The sequence below is a fragment of the Thermobia domestica genome, chromosome 1 (genome assembly GCF_964235325.1).
Source record: "Thermobia domestica chromosome 1, izTheDome1.hap1.1, whole genome shotgun sequence".
NCBI classification, from domain to species: domain Eukaryota; kingdom Metazoa; phylum Arthropoda; class Insecta; order Zygentoma; family Lepismatidae; genus Thermobia; species Thermobia domestica.
The window spans coordinates 251,262,127-251,289,747 of record NC_137454.1 but is presented as its reverse complement, the minus strand read 5'-3'; the positions used below and the strand labels follow the sequence as shown (position 1 = coordinate 251,289,747).

The 27,621-nt window shown below is 33.2% G+C and overlaps 1 protein-coding gene across 2 annotated transcripts in view; it reads left to right on the top strand.

The window, feature by feature from the left end:
- The first annotated feature begins 18,470 nt into the window (after positions 1 to 18,470).
- PDZ-GEF (PDZ domain-containing guanine nucleotide exchange factor) overlaps positions 18,471 to 27,621 on the top strand; it is an 835,430-nt gene continuing 826,279 nt past the window's right edge. For both annotated transcript variants that reach the window (XM_081771896.1, XM_081771905.1), the window contains exon 1: positions 18,471 to 18,646. The gene's annotated coding sequence lies outside the window, so the exon portion shown is untranslated. The remainder of the gene's footprint in view (positions 18,647 to 27,621) is intronic.

The window sequence follows — 27,621 nt, the reverse complement described above, 5'->3', positions numbered from 1 at the left end:
TTTACATTTGATATTGTTGCAATACGTAATAAAGGTGCTTTTGTATCACCTAAAAACTGATATTGTATGATATCAGTATAAATAAAAATTTGATGTGGATATCCAATATCAACATACGGTTGTTTAAATCCACGTTTATACAAAACAAGATCTTTATGTTGACGAAGTCCTAATTGCATTGCTAATGTTGCTGATAATAAGGCATATTCAACACGATCACTACAATCTACTTGTACAATATTTGATATAGAAAATTTTATATCTTTTGATATTTTATTTAATTCATCAATGATATGATGTGCAGAGTGATAATATCCACTTACAATTTTACCTTTTTGTGCTTCTTCATTTTTTATTTTATACCACATAACATTTTCTCCATCATTAACATTATAGCATGTTAAAGGAACATGTAATTCACTTATTCCTACATGCCAATCGGTTTCTGATAATTGAATATTATTTTTTAGTTGATTAATAAAATGTGTTGGACTATTTGTAGGATATACATCAGTACTTGCGTTTGATACAAGTGTAATGTAAAAACTATCATCAATACTTTCAGAAATCATTTTCGTTTAAAGTGAAGTGTTAAGTTTGAAGTTCCAAATTCAAATGGCAATTTTAAACCGTGCTCATCTTTTAAGTTTACTTCAATTGTATTAAAATAAGATTTTACAACTTTAACATATTGTGGTGTGTGAAATAGAAAACATTTTACATCCCCGTGCTCAATATTATAGGCACTAACTTTACGAAGTACTGGTCCAATATTTTCTTGTTGTTTTACAATATCAACACAAACATTAAAAACGTTTGGTATATTATATTCTAAATTGCATGGAAATTTTGCGCGTGTTACGGTTGGAACATCTTCATTAACTGGTTTTACAAAAACAGCATCTGTAAACTCTGTTGTATTTTCATTTATAAATCCAAGTAAATGTTGTAACCCACGTGTCATTGCAATAACACAAAAATCTTTTAATTTTAAAGAATGTCTAATTCCAACTTGATTTTTATTTTTATAATATTTTAACATGCGTAATTCTTCAGGAATCATTTCTAAAATGGATGTAATAGAAGTATAGTATCCTGGTGTAATATCAACATCTACAATTTCAAGTTCATCATTAACGATGGTTTCAATTACAATTTTTTCATTTTTACCAACATTATAAAAACTAAAAGGAACATTAAGTTGTGTTAAGGCAACATACCATTCTCCTTCACTTAAGTGAATAGGTTGTGCTAACTTTACTATAAATGAAGAAGTTGTATTATTAGTAAAAATTTCACTACTAGCATTTGAAGGAAGAGTAACATAGAAATCATGTTCTATCATTGAACTCATTTTGAAGACTGAACAGAATTTGTTTTAATCCATGAATTCATACTTGATGGATATCCCAACCACTTTACATACATCATATCTTTTTTTCGTTTTAGTACTTTTTCAATTAAAAATGTTTTGTTTGAATTTACATTTACTTTTTGTAATTCTTCTGTGTAAAATATTCCTTTAATTTCCTCATCATTCCAATCTTTTAATTTATATGTAATAGGATTTGTCGGAATACATTTATCAACAATAAAAATTTCTTGTGACCATTTTGGTAAATATCCCTTTTCTAATTTATGTTTATATTTACTAACACGCACATAATCATCACGTTGAAATTTACATGTTAATTTCTTTTTATTCGTTTTATCACCGTACAACGTATTCCAAACTTGATCAACATTAGAATGAACATTTACATTTACATTTGCTGGCGTCATTTTAATACTACTATGATACGAATCATTATAATTTTTTACAAATTGATCTAACACATCTATATAACGGTATGTATTTTTAGCCGTAAAATAACGATACAATTTTTCTTTTAATGTTCTTATAAACCGTTCAGCTAATGCACATTTAATTTCTGAATGTACACTATAATGATTAATTTCGTATTCTTTAAATAAACGTTTTACATGTTGATTATAAAATTCTGTACCTAAATCCGTTTGTACATTAAACACGGGTAGTTTAAATTTTTTTAAAATTTTTTTGATTGCTTTTGCCATTTCAGGACCTGTTTTTGTTTTTAAGGGAACACAATACGCATACCGTGAAAACATATCAATACAACATAATATATACTTATACTTTTGTTATACTTGGCAATATTTTGCATATCTGCTAAATCCATTTGTAATGTTTCATTTGGTGCACTAACATAATATTGTTTACGTTCAAACACTTTACGTGCTGGTGCATGTAATGTATATGCATCTTGAGATGCTAACCAATTTTTAATTTTCTTTTTTGATAATTTTGTTTTTCCTTGTAATGTTTTAATACTTGATAAAGAAGCAGGATTCGTATAATTATAATATAATTTTGACAATATTCCCATTTTATTTACATTTTATATTCTTTCCAGTTTTTAAAAATATTGGTTACTAGTGTTGGACTTTGTGATTTTTTAACTTTGCTATGTGATTTCACTATAGGAGTAGAAATAAATTCACGTGGTACATTAAGATCATCCAATAAATTTTTAAACTCGTGAATGCCTATAGGATTTCTTGAATATTTTCGTGTACGAACAACATCATTTATTAAATCAATAATATTAGAACCTGGTATTATTTTTCCTTGAATACGTACTGTTCCTGATTGATCCCAATGAATTTTATCAGAACTTGTTAACTGTTTTAATAATAGATCTGTTTTCCTTCGTTGTGTTTTTGGTACTGATTGTAAAATGTCCGATACAAAGGGTAAAATAGAATTATTTTTTTCTTCTTCTTGAGATAATAATGATGATGTTTGAGGAACATCTTTTTCAATAATAGGTAATGTAATTGGATTTTGTGAAACTGATGAAGTATAATTTAAATATTGTTGTAATGCTTGCTGATACAATTTCCATTTTTCTTCAATACTAAGATTACGACGTTGTAAAATACTATTCATTTCTTCATCTAAACGCGATTGATGTGTATCTATTGATTTTATATTCGCATGCATTTGTTGCATTGCATTTTCAGGCACTAATATCATTTTACGAAATTCCGACATACTTATCTTCCAAACAAACTACTTGCTACTGCACCAAGTAATGGTCCTAAAATTAATGGTAAAAATGCCCCACCTTTTTGCAATAAAATTTTCTTTTTCTTATTAAGTGCTGTACGTTGTGCAGATAAAGCACGCAAGATCTTTTTATGTCTACGTAAACGTTGCTTCTGACGCGAATTCAATGGAATGTTTCCTTTTATTGTGTTTTTAGCAACTTGTGAAATAATACGTATTAAATCACCAGATGCATGTCGTATAATTTGTTTTCGCTTTGCGCTTTTGCATTTGCACGAAGCACGGAGAGTATCAAAGTGTTGTTTCACCTTCAACATCTTGAACTAAACTAAACGTAAACGACTAAATTACTGTCTTTTACATTTGCATATACATGCAGTGTTTCATTAGGAAAAATATTTGTACGTAATCGTAATGCATCATTTGTTTTTTGAGTTAAGTCAAATAACAAATAAGTGTGAGGTTCACGTGTTACATCTTCGAACACATTCACAACTTGTTTACTATGTCGTGGTATAATTTGTCTTGCTAAATATTGTATTTGTAATTTATCACGAGGATTTTTAAATACTATAATATAATGTGCATTTAAACTTATATCACGAGCATGTTTTCCTTTTGGAAATAAATTTTGAACAATAAATATTACTGTTAATTTTTTATGATGTGCATATTTTGTAAATAAGTTTGCAACATCACCATTGGTTTCAGACATTAAGTCATCTAATATTAATAATGAATTTTCTTGTATTTCAAAATTATTCATAGCTGGAATACCTTCTATAAATCGAATTTCTGAACTTGCATCTAAATTTGGTATGACGGCACCATAACACCAAACAATGTCATTAAATTTCATAGTAAACATTTGATCACGTTCATTTAATAATCGATTTACAAAACATGTTTTACCTGCACGTGAAGGACCAGCAATTAAAATGGTTGATGGATGTTGAAACTTTAACATCTTGTATTAAACTGAATGCACACAATAGATACTTTACTTTATATACACTCATTCACACACTCACTCACACAATTAACAACATAAATTAAAACTAATTAAGAATAAGTTAAACAATAAATATTAAAGCTTGAAATGATTAGAATATGAATGAATGACTAGAATAAATGAATGACTAGAATGAAATGTATACTTTGGTTTACAATTTATAAGTTTGCTCAGCAAACGGTGAAATAAATAAATAGTCATACTCTACTAATGATTTGTTAAAAAATAAATAAATAAATAAATAAATAAAAACAATCACTTATAAGCCAAGCTAAAATTATTATTGTACATATCCATGAGGTAAACTTTTTGTCTTTGGTATTGGTTCGTCACTTTGTATATCGTCAATACGTTTACGTTTTTTGTTTACCTCTTGGTGTGTCTTTGTCTCTTTACGTGAAAAGATAGTGAAGCCCTGTTTCCGCACAATGCTATTTGGATTTTCTATAATTGTACAATTAATATTTCCTGTCACTAATCCATAGAAACTCTCAAAGTTTATTCTTTGAGAGGTCCTATCATTTAGTGTAATTCCCCGAATTTTGAAAATATTCCGAAATTCCCCTGCGGCATTTTTAAGCCGCATACTATAATTTTTTGGCCCTAAGCCTATAAATGTTACAAACTCCCACCCTTCTTCAATTTCATCAGTGAGATCACCCAAATAGCTGCCAAGCTTCAACGGAGGTTCCCTATCTTTTTTACACGTAAACATAATACTGTCTGTGTCACAATAAATTACGTCTTCAGGTCCTACAGTCACAAGTAAATCATATAATTGTAGCCTGGCCCATGAAGTAATAAAACCGGCAAGGACGACATTGGAAAATTGCAGAGGTACATTTTCAGTTTCCAAGTCTTTATATGTTAGAAGATGTTCATCACCAACTGGAATAACACTATGAACCTCATATCTCGGTGTAGCAAGGTACCTATGGAACTCTGCCCCACTATCAATAATTACACACTGTGTCATATCTGTGCGCTGTCCCCATTTTCCGTATAAGGAATTGAGGTACAACTTCGCGCATTGTCTAAGTCCAGAGTTCGTCCTAATATTATCTTTATTTAATTTTATGCCTTCGTGAGCATAGTAATCGTCAATATACTTATCTTTGTCTTCTTCAGTTTTACACCAAGCAGGATAGCCTGAAACTTCCTGCTTCATCTGAAGAAACGTATTCACATAGTCCCGGAATAAACTAGGTGAATTCCGATCTTCAGAACCCATGAGTTCAAATTCCCATATTTCATAAATTTTGACGATTTTATATCCGTTTTCAAGAGCACGGTGAAGCTCTGGTGTACAAAAAGTTCCAGTTAATGCGCGTTCAGTATCACTATGTGTGCAATTATCAATAGTTTCTCCTTCCATACATAGCCTACAAAGTCGAAATATTAATCGGCTTTGTGCTACATACGGTAAGATGGGAAAAAAGAGTTGTTTAGGAGCCAATACAGTACATTTTACAATCCCATGAATTTTTCCCACATCTGGGAAAACCGGCCCCTTATGCACCTTAGGTGCCCCCACCGGAAGAGGTTTCCTTGCCATTACGTAGGGGTATAACGATGTAATATCATAATAAAGAATGGATTCATCGTCCGCACAATTCACATATGAACGAAATACTTCAGTACGGCCTCCGTTGTAGCAACTCTTAGGAATAAGAAAGTCTGCAGTAGTATCACAATGTTCTTTAAGGAACTTTTGTAAATCTACATCTGTGCGTACTTTATTATCCCAAGAGCACTCCCATATTTCATACAAATTCATTTTTAGAATTTCTGTGAAATATTTTCGCCGGATTTCCGTATGTTCATACCTTTTTTCAAATGTGTTGTACGGACCATGTGCATTATCTATTATGGCATTACGGTTATTTGGAAAACACGTTTTACAGGAATGCCAGTAACATCCCATAAATTCGAACACGGCATTAAGTTCTGCATTGTATCCGTCAACATTATACCTTCCAAAAGATTGTTCTCCGTTTCGTCCAGCATGCTGGATTTCTATACCCAATTGGTGTTCCATATACTTTAGCCATTTCATTGCTTTTTCGCTGGTTTTTGTTTTGTAATGGTACCCCAAAGGTGGTATAACAGAAATACTTTCTTCTGGAAGATATGATGTACGATATGTTTGCATGGCTAAACTTGCAATCGTAGACGATACTAGAAAACATTGTAATCCACCCGTTTTCTCTTCTATGATATTACTAAATTTAATAACAGCTTCTGTGAGAATTTTCACATCATTTTCACAGTACTCCAACATTTCCTTTTGCAAATTAAATTGCTCTCCCAATTGCACCCGTTCTTGGTGCCATCCCTCCAACCGCTTTCTTTCTTCAGCAGATCGCGATTCAGGATCATAGTACTCTATTCCCGGATATGGTCCTACATAATTTTGGTTCTCTACTGTATTAAACAAGTATGGGAAATCTCCCTTCTTTAAATTTTCTGAAAGGCCTAACGTTTTAGGTAATTTTGATAATTTTACACCAACAAACAAATAACTATCTCTAAAAATGATTTTATTATGAATAGAAATACTAAAAATCTTTTGACCCTGAATTAAAGTTTTTGGAATGATATGCTGGGACTCAATGAGATAGCTCAAACAGAAAATGCTATCAAATCGACTACCATTATGACTTATGACACATACTTTACTAAATTGGGGTCTATCTAATAAAATATGTGTAATAAATTCATCAATGGTTTTAAAAGAAAACGAGCGGTTACCGTTTTCATCACCACATGTACTGCAGGCTTCATCAATGACGTTATTCATACATTTATGGCATACATGTCTAACGCATACCAAGCAAACAACGTGTTCCCGCTCCCCACGCTCATTTTCCGGTTTGAGCATGGTTTCTACGTCAAAGACAATATAAAGAAACCTCTTGATATGAGTAGGTTTTACTTTCTTCACATAACATGAGTGACCTTCCTGTACATGTTCACGACACGTACTACAAAAGTATTCACCACATGTATGATCAGATTTACGTCTTCTTAAATCTTAGAGTGCATTACAGTTGATGCAAACTTTCACATATTCACACACATTCTTGCCAATTTTATTACCTTTTAAGTGATTGTCGAAACATTCACCCCTAGTAAAATATCTATTGCATGCATTGCATTTCATTTTATCCATCGTAACATCTACTTTGTGCATATGTTCGCAAGATGAACACATTAACTCACACTTATGAAATCGTTTGCCACCATTAAAACCCTTTAAACAATGCAAGCAATACTTTTCTTTTCTTAGAAATGACGTTATTGTACGAATAGGGCGAAAATGCCCAATACTTCCCCTTTCATCGTAATAAATATAGATGGGTTTTGCATTTTGTAACTCTGGTCTTTGTACTTGTGTTTCCGGATAACGTACTCTAAATTCACGTTTGCTTTCGGGTACTTTTTCATAAATAATAATTTGATAGTTTGGACTTAAATGTTTCTGAAATAATTCTACGTCATTAAAATCGCAACCATCTTTAACGCTAACACCTGCCTCAGTACAAAGCTTAATTGCTCTACCTTTTAATGTATCTCTAGTTGGATCTGTTAAATTACTCAAATTTTGACGTGTTTCGGTATGCTTTGCTATACCCCAAGCAATACTTTTAGGTAAACAAAGTTTGTCATTATCGGTTCCCGGAAGCTCAACCAAATGTTGTACTAAAAATTCATTTAACGGTAAATATTTGTTTAGTGTGGAATTATTATCACGTGTTCTTCCAGCACCAAACATCGAATTTACTATATGAAATCGAAAGAGGACATGATTACCTAAAAGGAAGTCTTCATTACTATTTAACACTCTAGTAATGGAAGCTAAAACGGACTTAACAGAAATGTCTTTGCGGCGTCTCCATGGAACATACACTGCTTTCTTATCCTTACTATTAGAGGAATCAATGTACATTCCAACAAAATCGTTAGGTCTCGCATTGTTTAGTACATTATCCAATGCAAAGTTCATTAGGTTTTCAATATAGGCCGCAGGATTTCTAATTTCTTCATTTCCCATTGGCCTTACCGCAATTTCATGTCCCACCAAGTTAAACTTAGTGAAACTTTTTCTGCTTTCACGTACTACTTCGAAATTACCTTCCCCTGTATTTCTGAACATCTGTATGTCCGCTACGTTCACTTGGAGGAACGTAACCGGAAGTACTAGGTTGTGGAGACCCCATTCCGTAACCACGAGTATCCCGTGAACATTGTACACTTGATACCTGTACTTCATTATTTACAACATCCACAGGATTTTGTCCGTTTTCACATAACTCGTTTAATAAAGCCTCCACATAATCAGATGTTCCAAACTCATCGGGATTTACTAAAACTGCGGAATTTTGATTTGTTTGTGTACCATCTGCTGCTTCATTTTGTATTTGTTCATTAATAATTCCATCAATTAAATTAAAATCTTCTTCTTGAAGTATGTTTTCCAAGGGTTGACTTTCTTGGTGGACCGAGGTTACGGAATTTTCAACAGATGGCGACACATTATTATGAACCAAAATAAAACGCGATCCATAATTACAAAATTCGGCTACCTCTGCTGCATTCATCCTATCACCTTGTGAGCAATTAAAATAATTAAAATGAATGAATTTATCATGTGCCCACTGGTACATGATTTGCTCACGGAAAAATCCGTGTACAAATAAGTCAACAATGTCTGCACTAGACATTGCATATTGCAATATAAGTGCTTGATTATCATGATAAAAATTAAAAAGAGCTGATAGCAAGGTATCATACCTTTCACTGCCACGAAATCCTTGGCGTTGTTTATCCATAATACGCCACCAGGTCTCCAACACGCGCTCCTTCGTGTTCAGGCCTTCTATAACAGCAGACAGGTAAATTTCATCGATTTCGTTAAACTCGTTTACGTATGATGCACCGAGAAATTCCATCTGTAAAATATAAAAACAAAAATTAGTTTACATTAAAATAAATACAACAATATATAAAAATATAGTGTTATTCAGTTAACAATATTATTTAGTTTCCTTCTAAGAAGCTCTACTTATTTTTTCTGTTAATAGAACACTCATAGAGTGTGATCATCATTAAAATTCTGCAAGAACTTCGTTGTTAAAATGGAGTGTGATCATTTTTAAAATTCTGCAAGAACTTTGCTGTTAAAATACAATGTAATCGTATTTAAATTCTGCAAGAACTTTGTTCATAAAATAAAGTGTGAAGCTATTAAAAATCACGTTTTGCACAATGGTAAAACAAATTTCGTATGTTTTAAAAACGGGGTATTATTGTAAATATTTAACAGTACAATTTAAAAATAATACTTTATATACGAATATTTAATCAAAGTATAAAAACATTATCATTCAAATATGTATAATATATAAATATACTTACGATGATCTTCTAAGTAAATCTGGTATGTATTCTAAACTTGATAAAAATCAGGATTTCTTCCTTCCTTCCTTCCTTTCTTCTTCTTTTTTTTTCTTCTTATATTGTTTTGAATTTCAACAACTGCAACAATACAGTTAATATTAATACTCTTTTCTAAATATAATATTTTAATATTTCTTTTATTATGTTTCTATGAATTTATTCACTAAGTAAATGTTGTGTTGAAGGTACGGTTACCAGCATACATATGATAATATTTCCTTAGCAACGGGGGTATATATACACATTGCCTAACAAAAAAAAACAATAAAACCAGTTTAAACCGGTTTAAACACCTGCAGCAAAGCAAACAAAAGAAATTCCTAGCATTACTAACAAAGGAATTTTTAAACCCAGTAACATAAGGTACAAATTACATCATATTGTGTAATATTGTTACTGTTACTAAATTTAAAATATGTTAAACCACCTGTGTACGAGATTACAAAACCAAATGTTTTTGGGTACAAGACTACAAAACGAAATGCGTTTGGGTACGAGACTACAAAACGAAATGCGTTTGGGTACGAGATTATAAACGGTGTTACATTCTATACAGGTATTAGTGTTATATTTCATGTTAATATTATAATTATTATTTTGGACGGTAATTAAATTATATTTAATGCAAAGTATACGTATACAAAACGTGTACGGTAAATCATAATACATTTTTTTATGTTTATGTTCGATTAAGTTTGTTAATGTTTGTGTAATCATGTACACAAATTGTAAATAAACTCATAGGATTATGTTCGGCAATGTTCGGGAAACTTCGGTTAAGTTCGGAATCATTTGTGTGGTACATTAACCAATATGTACAAAATTCTAAATAAACTCTTAGGTTTATGTTCGGCAATGTTCGGGAAACTTCGGTTAAGTTCGTGTTAACTTGTTTAAATTTTTAATTATTAGTGTTTTAAAAATAATGTGTACTAGATTAATGCAAAGAAAACACATTAAAATTCATCCGCCATATTTGTTTCTTCAAACAACGCCACCTGTACCATAACATTCACATTAGTGTGTATAAGACTGTGCGTTTGTGTACATGTGCCATAGCAAGTTACCGAGTGTTGTTTGTTTTTATAACCGGCAATACCCCGAGCACTTTCCGGGCGGCAATATTTTACGCAGCCCGCGTCGCGAAAACCTTTTTCCGGGCGCAAATACCGCGCGGCGCGTACCGGTCGCGGTAAAAAACGCGCGGCGCGCACCGGTTGCGGTAAAAAACTTGTAAAAATGGTATTTATTTTACTAATATCATTTATTTTATCTATTTATATAAAAATATATTTTTAATAAACATATTTCCAAAGTTTCAAAAAAATCGACGCCATATTGTTTATGCAAATTTATTAAATTTTTATTTTTAATTTACAATGTTCTAATCTGTATAGTAATGTTCGTTATGTCCTAACGATTAAGAAAATACCTTTCTTTTCTTTCTACGACCAATACTTGGCCGTAAAAAGCGAAAAAATAAAAAAAACTATACTTTTTAAACACCCTATATATAAATTCCAAAAAATAAAAAGTGTTCAAGTTTATCATGTAGGGTGTCTTTCTATATAGATTTTGACCTGACAAATCGATTTCTGTTGTCCATTTTCACCTACGATGAATAGTTTAGGAGTTACACCCATTTAAAATTATTTTAAAGTTACAATGTTCTAATCTGTATAGTAGTGTTCCTTAGGTCCTAACAATTAAGAAAATACTTTTCTTTTCTTTCTACGACCAATAGTTTGGCGTAAAAACCCAAAAAAATAAAAAAACTATACTTTTGAAACACACTGTATAAAATCGAAAAAATTAAAATTGTTCAAGTTTATCATGTAGGGTGTCTTTCTATATAGATTTTGACCTGACAAATCGATTTCTGTTGTCCATTTTGTCCTACGATCAACCGTTTAGGAGCTATGCCCATTTAAAATTATTTTCAAGTTACATTGTTCTAATCTGTATAGTAGTGTTCGTTAGGTCCTAACAATTAAGAAAATACCTTTCTTTTCTTTCTACGACCAATAGTTTGGCGTAAAAACCCAAAAAAATAAAAAAAACTATACTTTTGGAACACACTGTATAAAATCGAAAAAATTAAAATTGTTCAAATGTATCATGTAGGGTGTCTTTCTATATAGATTTTGACCTGACAAATCGATTTCTGTAGTCCATTTTCACCTACGATAAATAGTTTACGAGATATGACCATTTAAAGTTATTATACGGAAAAATCTTAGTCTTTTTGCATCAACGACACTTATATAGCAACACGTGTCAGTACCATACATGCTTTTGTGCAGTTAACATCAAATCGTATCGGTCTCGTTTTATTTCTACAACCGGCATTTCCTCATACGTTTACCGACAAAATCGTTTTGTCGTTTCCCGTCTTTTTTTTTCCCGCCATATATTAGTGCTTCGTATGTGCTTCAAACATCAGAAAAGACAATTTGTGTTAGGTAAGTATCAACATTTTAACATTTCTATACTTCCCATGTGGTTTCCCATACAGTATACACTTTCCCATACATATTTTTAAAGAAAAAAAATAGTCACTTAAAATTTCAATAAACGCGTGCATATACGCCACTGATATCAACAAATAAATTATTCGTTTTCGTTCATTTGGTATTCGTTTTCTCATGGCTTACGAGAACTTTTGCAGTTTCTGTGTTCAAAAAACAAGATTTCACCGTTCCTTTTTTCCTTGTAAATTCCATTCCATTCAGCTAACAATAAAAAAAAGGCCTCAAGCATCATTCAGGTTAACCTTACCCCTCTCACGCACACCAATACATGTATGTGTGTGCTTCTCGTATTCTTTCTCTGTCTCTTTCCCTCTCTTGCTGTTTGCGTCAAACTACAAGCATATTGTCCCCCACCCCTCTCTTCTCCTCTCACGCACCCAACGCATTTATCCATCCTTCCACACATTCTCTTTCTCTCTCTCTCTCTCTCTCTCGCATCCACTCTTGTCCTTAAACTCCCCTCACGTCTCTATTGCTCTTTCCGCCAAACTAGAAGCAAAAACTGCCCCGCGCCTCTCTTCTCCTCTCACGCACCGAACGCATACACACACACACACACACACACACACACCAATACAAAAATACATTCTTTTTCCGCATCTATCGTTCGCACTCTTTCCTTCCTCCCTCCCGCCAACCTCCGCTCCGATCCATAGCCTGCACTCAGCGCTTATGCATGCTTCCAGTATTTCCTCCCTCTCTCGCTGTCTTATGCTAGGTAAACAATCTGTTCACGTTGGGTTTCTTGCTGTTTTAAATTGTAGGTAAACCTTCATGAAAACCATTGAGGAAATACACAGCATTTCCGGTTTGCGTATTTCAATCTTAAATTTGCCGTAAAAAATCTCATAACAACGGTTCTATCTGACATTTGTCCAATAAATAAAAGCAAACACAAGTCATTTTAATTCATGTAAATACATTTAAAATCAAAGTTCAATATTTATTTATTTATATAAATGGTAAATTTTAACTTACCTTTTCCCTTCACGTAATTCCAAAATTATTCTCCAAACAACACACTCACAGAAAAAATACACAAGGCAAGTTTCCACAACGCCAAAAGCACACTATATAATCTGCTCTCATTTCAAACTTCGTTATATATATTCGTTAACCTGGGTGGTTCCAGCGTTCACACACACCCTTCCGTTTTTCACAAAAACAAGTACAATAGCTATTCTTTAAAGTTAACAAAAATCTTTTCCAGAAAAAGGGCTTTTTCTTTCTTTCTTTTTTCATTCTATCGGCGTAAAAACATTTTTCTGTCTAACAAGTCGCAAAAATCTTTTTTTTCTAAAAAGAGTTACGTTCAACTCGAAATTACAGGGGGTCTCAACCGTCAACAATAAATGTCACATACATTTTCTCAAATAACTTTCTACATCCTGACAACTCAAAAGATCTTTTTCAACTATTTCAATTCTTTCTTTCTTTCTTTTCTAAAAAGAGTTAGACATACAGGTGAGTCGCAACCAACATGACATTTTCTCATCCACACAAAATTCACTCTACACGCCAAATTCCTTAACTATTCCCACGTTAATTTAAACTGGTCCTTTGCTCAAAAGGACACTACACTTCCCCCTATGCAATTGTATGCCCCGTCTCTCAGTATGTGGCAATGTAACACGTAACTATCTCTTTCTTACATTCTCTCTCCTTCAGTATAATGTCTGTTGTCTCTCCATAGGGTGGAAGTTACAGTCCCCAATTAAGCAGTGTCTTTTACTCCCCCAGGACAGTACACTTCGCTCCCACCTGCAAAAAACCTGGAACACACACATACAAGCAGGTGTGTATGTTCCTTTCGTTACTCTTCACCCATCAAAGTGTTCTCTCCCTCCTACGCCATTCTTAGCTTACATGACTTTCTCACGTCCTGCTGTTACACTATTTTCTGGCTTCCAACAGTTAAACTTTCTCAGACACCCATATGTCACGTTTCAGTGACAATATATTCTTTCTTTTAATGACAAAAGGTTCAAATTGTAACAGTGTTACAAAAAGCTTGTCAATTTCAAATTCTATCCTTTTCTTTCATGTTTCCAATCTTTCTAAAAGTCATTTCAGATCTCTTTCTCACCTCCCATGGTTAGACTATTTTCAAACATCCATATGTTACATTAAATTGACAGTTTTCTTCTTTCTTTTAATGACACAAGGTTCAAATTACGAGACAGTTACAAGAAGCTTCTCAATTTCAAATTGTATCCTTTTCTTTCATGTTTCTCATGTTTCTAAAATTTATTTGACGTGTCTCTCTGCCTTCCAACAGTTAAAGTATTGTGCAACATCCATATGTCACATTAAAGTGACAGCTTGTTCTTTTTTTAATTGACACAATGATAAAATTACGAGACAGCTACATAAGACCATCTGCTATACATTGTATCGTTCCCTATTGATTAAATAAAGGAACCATGCTGCGAAAGTATGTGGACAAACTTCGATATCCCTACTTAACAAATATACGGGTACATATTAGGACTAGGGGGAAGTCATATAGTAAGGATATATCAGACGGCGGCCATCTTGAAATCCGACATTTTGAATTAAGTTTAAGTTTTTAAAATAGGAATAGGGTCATGTGATACATGATTTAAGGCGCAAATTTCATCAGAAGAACAATGGTGATGTTAATTTTGATTTACGCGCAGTTGGTAAAAAGTTACAGGGAAATTAAATATTGTTGCAGCATATGTATTAGTCCTTTTCCCGACCTTGTAAATTTTGTGTTAATGATAATAATTAAATAAAAAGCAGGTGGATAACTATTAAGTCTATGGTAAGAGTTGCCTTGATGGCAGCCATGTTCAAATCCGCCATTTTGAATGAGACAAAAGTTTTAAACAAAACGCATAACATTGACACCTTATTAATAGCAAATTTTACCATAACTCTAACGGTATAACCATTTTTGCTTTATCATTAACCAGCATTTGTTATCGCATAAACAAGTTGCTAATTTAAGGAAAAATGACCAAAGTGGAATTGAGTCATAATTGAACTTGGGTCTTTCTTCCAGAAAAGTCCTCAATTAGTACGTACTATCAATATGCAGTTCAGAAAAGAGTGCATGACTTGCACAAATGCTCTGCTCACAGTGAGCACACCTGACAAAGGCAATCGAGTTACACTTGACACATTTGTCGTTAACAATTCCGTCAAAGCAGTAGTCGTAAGGAGCGATCCATTTAATTTTGTACTGGTTAATGATAAAGCAAAAATGGTTATACCGTTGGAGTTATGGTAAAATTTGCTATTAATAAGGTGTAACTGTTATGCGTTTTGTTTAAAACTTTTGTCTCATTCAAATTGGCGGATTTGAACATGGCCGCCATCAAGGCAACTCCTACCATAGACCTAATATTTATCCACCTGCTTTTTATTTAATTATTATCATTAACACAAAATTTACAAGGTGGGGTAAAGGACTAATACATATGCTGCAACAAAATTTAATTTCCCTGTAACTTTTTACCAATTGCGCGTAGATCAAAATTAACGTCACCATTGTTCTTCTGATTAAAATTGCTCCTTAAATCATGTATCACATGACCCTATCCCTATTTTAAAAACTTAGCCTTAATTCAAAATGGCGGATTTCCAGATGGCCGCCGTCAGGTATACCCTTACTATATGATTTCCCCCTAGTCCTAATATGTACCCATATATTTGTTATTCACCTTTTGTCGTTACAAGAGGTCTTACAGAGCTTTTACCTCCAACTGTATGAAGACTATTCTGTACTTCCATGTGATGTTCTGGTAGCTATATCTCCTAAACCCCTGGAGCTTCGCACCTACAACTTCACTGAAATACTGACCACATTTAGTACTACTTTCTCATATGCGTTTCAGTCAGCAAATCGATTCACCCAAACGTAAGGTTTACTTGTGAGTATTTTTTGTAAATCAATTGCTACTTTCTTTGATGTCAATTGCAGCTACAAATGAGCAGTACTAATCCGGGGTTCGCTGTTGTATTTGGTGGTATTGGGAACGACGGTGAATGCTTCGAAATAGACAAACGATAGGTCATATGTTTTGTTATTTTTGTGGAGGCCAACGTTTTCTTGGTGAAAATATATTCACTTAATTTCCTCTTAACTCTTATAGTAAAGACCACATTTTTTCGGAACCTCCTTTCGCGATTAGAAAGAAACTGGTTCCATCCCATATTGGCTTGCTCAAATTGTATCCAATCGACAGACTTTGAATTGAATTTGAAATATGGAAGGTAAGGACAACGCATGTGACATCTTAGGAAAAATCATTGCACGTTTAGAGCGCTGTTTTCCATTATAGAAGAGATTCTCTGAAAATTTGGTTCCCACGCCCCGAAAACGCAAAAATTTTAAAAGAATTTAGACATCATTCGCGGTAACAGCCTGACGACAAGCTGTTTAGTGAGATTTTTTGATTTGAAATAAAGTACCTGAAAAGCAGTTGTTGTTTGTTCCAATGAAATGAGTATACTATTGATCGAATGTAGCGTAAACCCGCGTACTTCCTAAATTTGAGGTGGCTATACGATAGTTTCCAAAAATTAGAGGTGGGTATACGCCGTATACTCGCGTATACCCTCCATTACATCCCTGGTTAGTAGTTTCTTAAATTTACGATTTGTTTCTATTGTTTACTGCTGTAGGTAATGTTTTATATAATTTGTTTTTCGTATATGTAGTTACACCTATTGATAGATACTACTTTTATATCCAATAACACTTATATCGAAAATCATTTCTTCTGCATTATTGATTTTTTTTTTTTTTGTTAAAAAGGCGTATGTGCAATAAAATATGTTGTTGGGAAATGACAATAACTGTTTTCTTACGAGACGCTTTAGTTTATGATAAAAAGAAAAATGCCTTTTCTTTTTTCTTTTTTACTCGGTAACTACTGGCCGAATCTCTGAACAAAATTCTGCAGACTAGTAACCCATGATCTACAAACTAAAGACCGTTATATTTAGTGACCAGGTTAGGGATATGTTCAGCTCGATAACAGAGGATGTGTTCAACAGATTTGCACTCCGGAAATTTGTAAGTTAGGTTCCCTTAGGCTTGTTTTAAGATGTTTTCACATTTAATTAATTCTTGACGCTTATTATAATTTTAAAATCTGAAACGCAATTTACGAAGAGATCCTGAATGTTATACTGCATATAGCAACATCTCAACATTTCTGGTTGCATAACGAGTAGGATATATAGCTAGTAGAGGCAGTATTACAGTATAAAAGTAACAGTGGCGTATTGTATTGTTACCCGACTCATATTTTGTGAAAGTTTCCATCATTCTATGACTTCCAGAAATGAGTTAAATTAAGGTTTCATGGTTTGAGGGCATAGTTGATCCACTACACGCTTGAATCAGGACCAACTTGAGCGATTGTGAGGTAAAGTCAAGCATGTAAAATAAATAAGTAAAAATCTGTGATTTTAGTGTAAGTTTAAGAATTAAAATTTGAGAATAATAATACAGAGCACAAATATTTAGTTTAGTTTTTAAAAGCTTATTATTATTATTATTATTATTATTATTATTATTATTATTATTATTATTGAAATACCAGAAGAAGAAATATACATAAGTTTTAATTGATATTATAAATAGATTTTTATCTGACACTCTATTAATATTTTCATAATCGGTATTGTAAAATTCAGTCCTATAAATTACATTTCACCCTCTGCCATTATCAGATTTGCCTTATATTTTTGTGAATTGTAAGAATACTCTCTTTTTTAAAGTCTCTCATATGATAACCCTATTCTTAAAATCAGGACCTTATTAAGACCCTCAGAGGTCCTAAGCACTTAAAATATTTTGGTGTCTCCAAATATAGGCTATCATAGCGTGTAATTCAAGATAAAATGAATAATAAACCATAAGATTAAAAATAATGTTTATTTTTGTATAGGCCTATTTCCACTTATATTTGACGTTTTCTTTTTTTTTTAATTGCAAAGTATTTCATCAAATTCTCAAGCATTACTATTATTAACCATTACCTCTATCATTATTATCATTATCTTTGCAGTAAACAGCTACTTTACCCCCAAAATATTGGAAAGGGGATGTTCCTTACTTTGCTTGGTTGAGGGACCACTGACATAAGTTAATCAGTACTTTCAAGTAGAACCTGAAATCGATGTGTGTGTATATATTGTTTTTATCCTAACATATTTAGGTTTTGATAGCTCCTTCGAAACACGTATTCATTGTTGTGCTTTCATACGAATGGTTGAATTGAATATATTGCGCTGCGGATTCCGATGCTCTACTGTCTGCAACACATGCGCCATCTGGCGGCAAGTGGCTGCATTGTTGAGTTCCGTTAAGTTGACGCGAGCGTATGCGAAGGTGAGGTGAGGTGAGGCAGAAATATCAGTAGTGGTCGCGCGAGTCGTGGTGTGTGTGATGTGTTGTGTCGCTGGAAAATAAAGTGTTTGTGTTTCGTGTTTTTGTGTGAAACGCACATGGACCTCGCGTAAAGGGAAAACCGTGTGGATATCGACACGGATAAATCTGTGAAGAACAGTAAGGTAAACAATTGTAATTTGTTTATATTTGATTATGTAAGAAGTTTGATTTTGATATAAACGCATGCAGCATGTGCATGTTTCGGCTAGTAAGTTGTTTAACGGTTAGCTTGAGTCAGAAACTTGAACTGGCTGCGGACACCTGGCGGCATGTGAGCTGCAAGGAGAGCCAATAGATTACATTGCTACATTTTGTAGTCAGTTTGATTCAAAATGTAATTCGAAAGAAAAGTAAACAAACTGTATTGATAGTGTTTATTGTCGATAAGGAGACCATATCCCTCCAACAGAAATCATACTCTGTGCTGACGAATTCTTTAACGAGAGGATCAGTTGAAAGTAGTTGTCATACTATAATTCGACTTTGAAATGTTAAACTTGTCCCGCACGATCAGAATTTTGTTCCGGGAAGGGACTCAATAACAAGAATAACTTAAAGTTAAGCTTCCCATAATTTTAGTTAAAACATTTGTTATTTAAATTATTCGATTTTGAATTATTTCCTAAATCTCACGTTTTTCTATTTAAGCAGCTAAATTAATTATTTTTTAAAAAGTATTTTTTTTAAAAAGATACAATTTTAAAAATGTCATTAATTTTTGCCTATGATAGGCTAATTACTAGCTTCTAATATTAAATACAGGCATATCTCAGGATATATGGTGTCCATGCTTTCTTCCACACGCAAGATAAAAATGTGAGAGGCTGCATTAATACAATTTTTATAAAGAAAAAAATTAAAAAATGTAAGGTATGGAATATGCAAAATTAAATTTCACGGTAGATTTATATGTAATAAATAAAAGATCACGAATTATCATTGCATGATATTGTTTTTATTGACTGAAAAAGAATTAGAAATCGAACAAAAATCATTGAGAGGCAATAATTAATAAATTTATTCGAAAGAAATTGAGCAACTAAAGGAATTCAAACCATGTTTGTTTTCTTTGACATAGGAGAAAAAGGAGAACTTCGACGTAGGAGAAAAAAGAGAACTTTTGCTAACCCTAAGCTTAATTTTTGTCACGTTAAATCCTATCGTAAACATACGATTAAGAAGCACGTTGGTCAATTAGTTTTCCTTTATTTTTGTATCCGTATTAACCTTTTCGCAAAGATTTAAAAGAACTATTTTTACATCACATCAAGACTTTTTTTTTTTAATGCGGTGAACAAGTGATAATATATTGTTGTTTTCGTGAATTGTGCTCCAGTGTAATGAAATGGTTTCCGCTTCTAGCCGTAACTTTAGTTTCTGGTGAAGGCAAAAGTTCTGATATTGACAACACGGTGACAGTCAGTCTCGGAAGCCAGAAGACACGCCACAAGAAGCTACTGGCCTGATACACATCACTCAATTTATATATTGTTACAAAATGTTTTGAGTCGCAGTGGCTTAGTGGTAGAGCGCTAACCTCTGGTGCCTAGGTTTTCTAAGGATTTTCCCGTTTCCTCCAATTTTTTCATTCCACCATTTCGTTTCTTATCGTCTCCTTTAATATCTGTGTATAATCGTGATGCGTTAAAAAAAAGTAGTTAACTAAAAGAAAAAAAAGTCCAATCCTTAACTTCGCCTTTGGGGAGACCAGTCTATTCATTTGGTCTCGTTGGTTTCGCCACAGTTTTATATGCTTAAATTCAAGAATAAGTCAGTAGATTTACTCTAAAATTACAGAAAATGGAATCATTTTGATAATGTTCGAGATCGTTATACATACAATTCATTGGCGGGAAGAGTCGTGTTAAAGTTAGCATAAGGGTTTTAAAGAATCTAGTTGCCTTTTACCATTCTTTGTATTGACTTTTATTTCTTTGAAAATATTCTTATAGTTATTAATATCTTAATATAACATCGGGATTACTAAATTGCTTCTTAACATTTAACCTCAGGGTGTATAATTGTTCCTTTTCACTTTCTCCGCCACTTCGTTCTTTTAAAACATAAACAAGCAAGTTTCATTTGTGAAAGACTTCTGAACTGTGAGGATCCCATTTGAGACAGGAAGTGGGTAAGAGGGATAGAGACGGAGATGGAATCTATTCTTAGGGAGCGAAATTCATTAAAAATAAATAAATAATTTCTCTATTCTTACCATGTTTTGCTGTGATATCTTTTGACAGATTGACAGATCTAGTATGATTTCCGTGTTTAAGGAATAGCATAGTTTAGCAGCACAAAAAGTAGGACTAAACTTAAAATAGCCTAGAGCTAAACTTCACGTAGCGTTACATTTTATGGAAGGATATGAGCGACTTGAGGGTTTGTAGTAGACTGATGTGTGACATGGACCGTTATTCAATTATTCTCCAAATGTCTTACGGACACGACAGTGAATGAAGGATTAAAAATTGTTTACCTTGAACGAGAATCAAACCCGAATCATTGCGTACGAGAGACACTGAAAAATGAAAAAAATAACTAGTTACTCGTGAGCTCAATATAATAAAACTACGTAAATACACCGTGTGCGTGGGTTACGGTGTTGTCCCGTTTCCTCCCACTGTTGTCATTTTTTTTTCCGTCTTAGGAGCTGTAAGTTTGTGACTTCGTCAGAAAATACAAGTAAACAAAGAAACACTTTATACGTACTATACAGTAGGAAAAAAATAACAACAGGAAATATACTAAAATCAGATCTTGAATATTTTTTTTAAACATGAATTAACATTTATAATTATCTTGATCGATATATATATATCTTGGACTTACATTCCATCATTATCATCCATCTCTTCATCACCGCCTCCTTAGCCTCGGCACATAGTTGAGGAACGTTAAACTCAAAACAACAATAATAATAATAATAAAGTAAATAAATAAAGTAAAAGGTACGAAATACGTAAAATGCATTATATAATGAAAATCAAATGTCACTTGAAGTGTAGGAAGTCTCCCCACACAGACATAACAGGCAGATGATTTTCTTAGAACCATTTTCCAGTTGTATGAAAATTATTATAGACAACTTTTGTGTCGATGTGCCTCGATTTGAATTCCTGAGCATCCAAGTAGTTTTAGTGCGGGAGAAATCGGACACAATTGTGACATCTCTCGTTCCATGTGGAAAGCAATGAGTTACGATCTGTAGCTCAGCTTCATTAGTGTTGATTTTTTTTCTTTCTTTTTTATCTAACTGGTAGTCCTACTCCCATTCCATCACTATGCGGACGTCGTAACTGGCTGGTAGGGGGCTATCTTCGATCTCCTACTGAACTGTCAATACCGAAATCAGTATCTTGCAGTATAGCGACACACTCACGATTGGCGCTTCTGATCCTGCTGCATAACAAACCATCGAGTCATACTTTTCCGTATTCATCTATACGAATATCTTGGATGTCTTCAAGCCTGTGATTATGGCTTCTCTTGACATTAAAAAATATTAATAGTAAATAAAATTGTTTCTTATAGTTTAACATGATTGTTTCTTGCAGTTAAACGTGATATCCAAAGTGCATGGATTCCTACGACGAATTAAGCTCTTTCGTGGGTAGCGCATGTGCCTTTGGTGTGGGAGACCCGGGTTTGATTCCCAGCGGAAGCGCATGTGCTTCGGATTCCACGTTAAGCTGTAGCTCCATGTCTCATATAGCCTCTATAAGGGATGCTTAACTAAAATCTATCTAACTATCCTACAACAAATTGAACTCGGGCCTCAGAGTCAGCTAATCATTGCATTGTAAGCAAATTAAAGACGATTAACAACAATGACTCTCTTGCTTTGTGCAATCCAAGCCATTCCTAGTACCTAGACTAGTGATGCAAAAAAAAAAAAATCTTTGTTTGGGATAGACTTCCCGGTTGAAAAAGCGGCTTTAGAAAAATTAAACGAAAATTTTTCCCCTTTTTACTGTGATTTTTTTCTTCAAGTATTATCTTTGTTTTCCAGTAGTGAATTGTACAGTTGAATAAGTGAATTTCGTTTCACAGTTGAGAAACTTCCAAACTATGTAAATTCAATATTGAAACTTCCAGGAGCAATAGTGTGAGATGAAACCTATTAAATAATAATTTTCTGCTATTTCCAATCTTAGTAAGGAGATACAGGAAAGAATCGAACCTTTTCGTAAAAGCTAAATCGATTCCAAACATTCGCGCGTCAATATTTATTATAATTTTTGTTCTATAGCGACCAATCTTGAAACCGGAAACAGTTTTTATTACCACTTCCGCTTTGAATAGAAGGATAACGGAAGTGATGAGACCTATTCTTGGGATGCTGAATAGATTTCAAAATAACGCTTCTCGTTATCTGTTAACAGTTTTGATCTAATACCTGTCGACCGACGAACTAACGTACCCATTCTATAAGTCTTCCGATACTTTTGCATAGCATAGTTTGGAAATCTGAAAAGTGCATTTACAACATTTAGTACGGTACTCATGAGTCCGATATTCAATACAGAACCGGCTATCTTTTGGGTTTTGAATTGGCATATATGATTGGTGGGCAACAAATAGAAATTATGCAAACCAACATATCACAAGGGTCATGTTGGTTGCTTAAGGACCTCATCAAATTCTTGACAGTTATACATATTGTCGTGTATGTTGTTCAGGTTACATAAATTCAAATTGCCAGACAAAAGAAGTATCATAAACCAAGAGAAAGATACAAACTCATGTTTGTTTTGATATAGAATTTCGCTCTCATTTTATTCTCTTCAGAAAACACATTATTGTAAACTTCAGATATACTATTAAAACCTAATATATTGAGTTATTTTTTTAAAAGGATAAACTGCTGTTTTGGGTATGATATTAGTTAACGTAGTAAACGTTCATGATTTACAGAATTTATTCTTAGTTTGTATCGTCTAAATATGCTTGAAATAGGGAAACCTGGATATAGCACTTTTAACTTATCCCAACCGAATTTTAACGGCCCCAATAAATGTTACATATACAGATAAATACACTTGTTCCACTTAACTTCTTATATAAAAAATATCTTTAGCTCTGTAACTCTGTAAATAATAACAAATATGACACTATCAGTTATTCAGTTCTCAATTGACTAGTGTAGCAGTAGCCAATTTGTGTAAACAATGGGTTATGATGTGGGTCGTGAATAATACGTTGTAAAAGCTGATTGTTGATAAATGACTCATTTCAAATGCAGTGACATCCCACCTAAAGCTGAAGTTCTATTTCCTTCAGACAATTCAGGATGCCGCATTTCAGCAGACAATGCCCAGCCACATTCTCCCAGAATGTGCAAGCTTTTTTCGAGGAACAGCAAAAACCCTTGCCTCTCTGGCCTTCATGGTTGCCTGACATTTCGCTCATCGGACATGTGTTGGATGTGGCTGGTTACCGTTCTGTTCTTCACGGACCTTCAACAAATGACTTATGAACTCACATACAAGCAACGGGACATTCGACCTGGGAGAGCGCATTGTAGATTATCTTTGTGTTTATTTACAATACGGATTACACTTAGGGTTCATGTAAGAGATTCATAAAAAAATACGGCTCACTTCATAATGAAATAAGTTCCTGTGTAAGAGTGATTAATGCTAACCCGTAGCAATAGTAAAATAAATAAATAAAAATTACAGCTTTAGAAGGGCATTCTTTATGTTGCCATGCATGTATTATCAATAGAGAGCGGATATTCAGGCACTAAAAACCTGGAAAATAGGCAGGCAAATAGGCACTAAAAATTTAAAAAATAGGCAGTAAAATAGGCACTAAAATGTAACTCGAAATACTGAAGATAACACTCAATATCATTAAAAATAGATTCAAGTTATAAATAATGTTCAATATCTTCTTTTATTGTGCATATAAAAACGAAGCTTGTTATGCATTCCATATATACTGGGTGATCCTGAAAGATGTGCACATACTTCGGGAAGTGATTCGTGACATTCAAGAGAACTTTTTGTCTTCTTTTCATGTCACGAATCACCTCTCGAAGTATGTGCACATCTTTCGGTTCCGTTCCAATTGTCAGGATTCGATTTTCGATTCCAAGTTAGCACCTCTGTCACTTGTACACGACGCGGAATTTGACAAAATACAAGAGGACTGTTTGTCTTCTTTTGGTATCACTTATCACTTCCCGAAGTATATGCACATCTTTGAAGTTCACCCTGTATATATATATATATATATATATATATATATATATATATATATATATATATATATATATATATATATATATATATATATATTCTCATTTATTGTAACGTACCACGTGCTTGTGTTTACTAACTCCTAATATACGTATATATGTGCGTATTTTTACATTATATAAGTTATATATTTTCTCAATGAAGGCTTATTTTGAAGAAAATGTACAGAATAGGCAATATTAGGCACTAAAGTAATTATTTAGGCAGTAAAGGTCGAAATAGGCAAAATAAAATTGGCTTAAATCTAAACTATAACCCCCCATATAAACTCTAAAACGTTATTTTTGATCATATCTTTAATATTAAAAAATAGGCATTTTGCCTAACATCCGGTCTCTAATTATCAAATTGGGGAAAACTTTTCTGTTCGAGACGTGTTCACTGTAATGATTTTCCCCACTCTTTTGTTTTTCACTCATGTTGCAAATTGTTAGAATATCGGTTTATTAACGAAGAAAAATAGCGAATATGATGCTTTAATAGAGCACTGCACATTCTGGTTTCGATCCCTGGTAGGACAGTGTTTTTGGTGCTGTGTGGACATTTTAAGGCAATTGGATACTCATTTGAGTTGAGAGATAATAAATTCCGATCTAGAAGGTGAGGAATATCGACGACTCAAGTCATTGTGCTCATCATATTTCACCCTATTGATAGTCTTCTGGCCGATCATAGCCCTTTGTTGGTTTTGTTGTAATCCCCGGTTGATTCTTGTTTAGTAGCTGTAATGAGATGTAGAAGAAAAAATGAAATCCTTCAATTTTATATCCCACATTAATACCGTGTAGGCTAAAGGAGACAGTGATGGTAAGAATGGATAAAATGTAGAAATGAAAAATGGGAGGAAACGGAAGGACATTGAGAAAACCCACGCACACGTTGTTTGTCTAACACAAAATCCACTTGTTCGAGCTAGGATCGAACCAGGGGTTCCATGCACCTGAGGTGAATGCTCTACCACTAAACTATCGCGGTCCCGCACGTATGATATACAGAAGAAGCAGTTGCAACTGTCTGTAGGATGTAACTCAATTCTGGCCTGACAGATCGATTTTTGTGTCTACTTTTTCTGTGATGTTTTCAATTCCGTGTCTGACTCCGTAGTCTGCTGGGTCACTTGCATCGCTTTGCATGTGCAATTTTGTTTCTGTTCAATGTTTTAAACATTTACAGTGCAAGCGAACAAATATTTGAAGAGCAAATAGCTAGGATACTCCCCTTTTCTGTCTTTTTTTTTTTTTTTTTTTTGTAACGCAGGTAGATAACATGCAATTTCAATCCTCCACTATGGTTCTCCTCCAAAAATTAGAAAGAAGATGTGAATTTATTGTTGTCAGTGCTACTGATTTAGCTTTCTATTTGTACATTTTACCGTAATAATGGGAGATGAGTTCATGACCAAATTCTAATGATTTCAAAAAACAAGCAGTTTCCATTACAGTTTGTTTACCTTTACCAAAATAAACTCACTTCTCTTTGATGGCCAGTTTCAGTCTGCAATAACTGTAATTGGCTGCAAGAACCTAATGTTTTACTAGCTTTGACGGTGTATTTCTGTAAATTTAGTGAAGGTTTCACGGAGGAAATTCTTTACGGTTTCATCCGTAGTGGTGTATGTGTTCGGATCTCTGTCGCATGCAAGTGCAGCTCCTTTTCTTAAAATCAGAGCAGTACTTAAGAATTTTGTGCACAAACCTTCGGAAATAACGTTGCATACTAATAAGTTGGTAGTTGACGTGAAAATCTACGTGAAAGTTAGGAACACAAAATGCCGTGATGTAATCGTTCAATGTGATTTTCTTTCATATAACCCTTAGTAACAAACCGTGTCACTACCAGTAGTTTTACCAGCCGCAGAAACATTTTTAAGTTATTCTTTGCGTTAGTACAACTTTCGTATATTTGAGTGTCATTCAGTGTTTCTTTCCAAAAAATGTTCCAGAGGGGGCACACTTAGAATTCGGAGGGGCATATACAGTATTATTTTCACACGGTATTTTCTATTTATTATTATATTATAGACGTATTATTTTGGTCTCCTCCAACAGAAAGTACTATCAGAGCTCCGGGGAACAAAACATGTCTGGAAGAAACACTGGTGTCATTACACGTCAATTTCACGAGTATTGCTAATCGGAAAAATAATTTGTAGTAACTCTAATTATTGGAAATGGCAAATTTCAATTTCAAACAGTTTCATGTAAATTAATTTTTAATTACCACTTATCCTAATTTTACTATAGTTTTGTTGTTATATGAAGAAAAAAAATATTCTGTAGGTTTTGGATCATGTTTATCGTAGATTCAAATAAAATTAAGATTTTCTTGTGTCATCAATGGGATTTAGAATTTATTTTGCTTATAAGGTGAAAAATATAAATAAATAAATAAGAATAAAAATTCAAGTACTTAAATAAGAATATAGGCTATTATTGTTACACAATATGAATAATGATTCTCTTTAGGACTATTTTTTTAAAAAGTATATATTTAATATTTTGTAACATATTTTTACATTCTCGTATGTGATTTATGTAACAATATAAGTAGCGAAATTATTGGGTAATCAAGAAAATAAGTCCCATCATATGTGTAAGATGGTTTTGAAGAAGTTACCAGATAAAAGCGACAGTCAGTAGCCGTAACATCGTTGTAAAAGTTTTTGGCGGAACGAATTTATAATTGTCCACATGCAAATTAGAGAATTATCTCGTGTCCATGTAATTACTATAATGATTGGAAAGCGAATGTAGTAATTCTTATTCATCTGCAACTTAACACTTTTTTATGTAGTAGAAATGATGGGTTCATAAATATGTTTTTGTTTTCTT